The following is a 4,399-nucleotide window of genomic DNA, read 5'->3' on the forward strand; positions in this document are numbered from 1 at the left end:
AGCGGAGGGAAAGATTTTCTTAGAAAACCTCTCAAATACGTTTGACTCATCGAAATTTTATTCGATATACATATCTTGAAAAACAGTTTTTTCTTGGACCTTGGGCAGCCAGCCTTTCAGCAGTTGTACAAGGCTATGGGTTGTCGGCCCATTAGCAATTATGACCCTTAATTAATTGGGCTTTGCTTTGATACACTGCGCGGACTAAGGCTAGGCTCGACCTCCTACCTAGGCTGTCGCGAGTGACAGTTGCAGTCGGGTCCAGAATAACTAATCAATTAAAACAAATGGATAGAGACAAGGATTACAGGGCGGGGTAGGGAGTGTATAGGTAGCGGTCAGTCACGTTCCATATATCCAAAAATAAATTAAAACGAAATAAAATCGCGCTTACAAAACAATATCATGGAACATTTTCTCATAGATTTATGAATATTTTGATTTATAAATAAATACTTTAGATAAAAATAAATTTTCACGAAAATAATAATATCTAGATCAGTGTATTGTATATATTGTAGTACAATATGAAGTTACCAGAAGAATACAATATGAAGTACCTAGAAGAAAACAATATGAAGTAACCACAAATTCAACATCTTAAACAAAAAACACATTTAATATTTATTGTTAATAAATTACACTTTAACACTATTAATTCATGTAGATTGGTTAAAATAATGTACCTTTGCCAGATTAATTTAAAACCTTGAACCTTGTATTATTTTATTAACAAATAGTGAAATAGTTTTTCATATAACAGTTAAGCTATATATAGGTTTGTCCTAAATTAAAAAATATTGTTAGTTTTGAACGACTTAAATAATGTAATTAAAAATGTGCGAGTAAAGTAGACTAACTAATTTTTTATTAAATAGCAACAACGTTTCATCAATAATTCGCAAGTAAATGCCTCTGCCATAAACCAATAATTCAATCCAATTAAAACGTCTATAAGCTAAAAATAGCCGACTCAATACAATTTCACTTCTGAAATTTTAAACACCGCATTTAGGGAGCTTAAATCCAAAATCGAACAGATTAAATGCGATCAATATATACGTTTCGTCGAAAACTATTTAATAACCTATCTAAGCCCACACATTGACCTCGGAAAATTAAACTTCAATCAGACCTACCATTTCGAAGGATTTTGATTTCAATTTTAATGAAGTTCCACAAACACAAAGCGTGGAAATATCAAAAGCGTCCCTCCTTTTTGCCCGCCAATTAAATCCTTTATAAGTTCATCTGTGCGCGCACGTGTAATCCTCAAGTTTTCCAATCAAAGTTAATACCAAAAAAGGGCGGACCGCAACATGTCATAAGGACCGAAGGTATCGGGCGTAAATTGGATACATGTCCCAAATTCGACTCAGCCCCGTGACCATACGCCCGACTCGTTTTCGACTTAATTGAATTTTATTTGATAACGCTTCGACTTAATGTTGTTTTGTACGACTAGATATTTCGTGTGAATAGAAAATTAAGCATAAAGCTATATAGGTGGATCATTTAGTGGAAAAGGTGGTGAAGAAATGGCAGCATTAGTCTCAATCGCTTCAATCTTTCCATTATTTTTAGAAATTGTTCATATATATTAAATATTTAAAAAATATACATGAAAAACATCATTTTAACAAATGAGGGTAGTGATTCTTAATCAATGTTGCTTGATACACTTAGTTCTTCTTTTAACATTTGGCTTGAAGGCAGTCATTCGCCAAGCTTTCGTCTTTGGCCGGCCGTCTCTGCTACTGAAGACTCCTCCCATATTTATGGCATCTCTCCAGTGGATTATTAGCGCCTCTTCTCTCCCTAAAATTCAGTTTGTAATTTTATATTTTATTTGAGGTACTTTTTTCAAAATGTCACTTAATATCACAACATCCATTGTACAACAAAAAATATGGAACTTGGCAAGAAGAGAAAAATAATCCTAAATTAAACCTATACTACATATTAAATATTTATTTCGCTTTTTATATCTTAAAAGTAGTTTAAAATATAAATTTTAAGGCGCTTTTTCATTTATAATAATAATTTAAATAATAAATATTGGCCTAAATATATTTTTATGTATTTAAAAATTCTTCATCAAATATAGATATTAATTGAGTCATCAATAAATTGTTTATTAATGTTCGATTCCATAAGATAAAAATTATATTTTTTACCAGTTAAATACGCATTAAAAGCGAACCACGTAAATAAAATAAATTGCGCACTGATTTGACGTTTATTATCTATATAAAAATATATGGCTGAACGTACACACAAATTAAACTGCCATTGAAAGCATTCATATTTTCATTTAAACTTAAAATAATGATTTAATAAATATGTGAATTGTGGACTAACGAAATAGCGACGTATATTATACTACATTTTATGTACCGATGCATGTGTTTCGACACGACAAAGAATGACACTGAATTCTGCATTCTAATTTTTTTTTGACTCACTTCTTTATAATGTTCATGAATAAAATAAGCAAGAATACATTAAATTTTAGTCAATATATATACATATACAGTAAAATACATACGAAAGATTAAGACACCCCTCAACTTAAACCCGTTAAATCTCAGACCATGCACTATGAAAGGATTAAAATACCAACTGTAAACGATACTGTAATCTTATTACTCGTAAATTATTTTAAAATAAGCCTTGTATTTAAATCTGTTTTTATAGTATGTATTATGTTTTTAAGGACTTCTAAGAAAGACGAAATAAAATAGAAACGAGAGGTATATAAATAGATTGTGTGTAGAAAGTCCCTTAGGCTCACAAGGTCAAGGTTGGGTCCAAAAAAAAAGATTGAAATGCGCCGCATACCATTAAGTTAAGCGACCGAGCCAAGGATTTCTCCATGCAAAGCCGTAAGGATTTGAAAGCCCCGCACACAAACAGAGTGTGCAAAGGTCATTTCGGGATCCTTTGATCATTTTTAATAAGAAGCCTTTGATAGGGCTGGCGCTCGAAGGAAGTTCACGCGATAATAACCTTTTTCTGTGATACGTACTCGACAAACGAAAAAATAAAGATACATAAGAAAATTTCATTTATAGTAGTCGATACACGATAAATTTACACCTTTTTGTTTGGTGAACGTGTAAATAATAAGGCTAATTGGAAGAGTAAAGTAAGTATCGACGACACTTGTACATATTTTTTTCCAAGAAATCACATTGTTATCTTTTCAGGAAATAAATATTATAGATAAAAAAATATTTTCTGTATAAAGGTATACATATAGTTTAATTTGCGATGTAAAGATCGTGTCATTATAATGTTGTAAGTATGTGTAGACTACATAAAAACATTTTTAAGGATTCTAAATATATATAATAAACTTTTTTTTATTAAATAATATAATTTTACTCTATATTTTTCCAGTAAAATATTTATTAATTTTTAACATTTTTATGTATTATTTAATTTTTTTAAACATATATAAATTAAAATTTTAATTATTTTTTGTGTTACTTTTCTACTGTTTATTGTAAATTAGTCAGTAATAATTTTCTTCTTTATGTTATCAAAATTTATTTAATAAATAATATTTAAATAACATAATTTCATTCTAAAAATATGTTTCTTATCTAGATAATTTATACATTAATTTATTTTATATATAATTCTTAACCTTCATTGATTTATAAACTATATTTATTTTGTAAAAATAATAATTTAATATTAAAAATAAATGCCGAAACCAGGGATCGAACCAGGGACCTTTAGATCTTCAGTCTAACGCTCTCCCAACTGAGCTATTTCGGCAGATATAGCATCAATGAAAGTTTTTCTTCGAGTTGATTGGTCACAAAAAGTAAAAGTGATATTGATTAATTTATAAAAAAAATTAACAATTACCAATATAAAAACAAACAAGTGTAATTATAAAATACCATCATAAAAAAAGATAAATTATTTATATTTATTTTTAACGCTGTACTTATTAAATTAAAACATTTTTTTATCTTAGTGAAAAGCTATTTAAATAATTACTATAATATTATTTAAAATCTTTGAATAATCTCGTATAGTCTGAAATAATTACTACATAAAAACAAACCAATTATTGAGCAGAAATTTGGTTTTCAAGTTTAAAAGATCATTTAAATTTTTATAATCATTTTTATGTCTATGAATAAAAACATGTGTGATATGATAGTTTCTGTTACATATTAAAATAAATCCTATAACATAAATAATGTTTAATATTTAATACCAAAGTCTCGTTTCAAATGATACTGCAATGTCAGCAATAAGAAGTTGTGCAATCCTATTGATATTTGACATTAAAAGTTTCACAAGGTAATGTAATAGGACATTTGTGGATGATACAGTTCACACATGTTCATATGAAGATACTGTAGTTGCTTCGAAATAA

The 4,399-nt window shown here is 28.4% G+C and overlaps 1 non-coding gene across 1 annotated transcript; it reads right to left on the reverse strand.

Moving 5' to 3' along the window:
* Nucleotides 1-3,713: 3,713 nt before the first annotated feature.
* TRNAF-GAA (transfer RNA phenylalanine (anticodon GAA)) lies at nt 3,714-3,786 on the reverse strand. The gene has a single exon. It is a non-coding gene; the product is annotated as a tRNA-Phe (tRNA).
* Between the last annotated feature and the right edge of the window lie 613 nt (nt 3,787-4,399).

The sequence above is a fragment of the Plectrocnemia conspersa genome, unplaced genomic scaffold (genome assembly GCF_051122295.1).
Source record: "Plectrocnemia conspersa isolate PC_06_02 unplaced genomic scaffold, ASM5112229v1 ptg000005l, whole genome shotgun sequence".
Taxonomy (NCBI): domain Eukaryota; kingdom Metazoa; phylum Arthropoda; class Insecta; order Trichoptera; family Polycentropodidae; genus Plectrocnemia; species Plectrocnemia conspersa.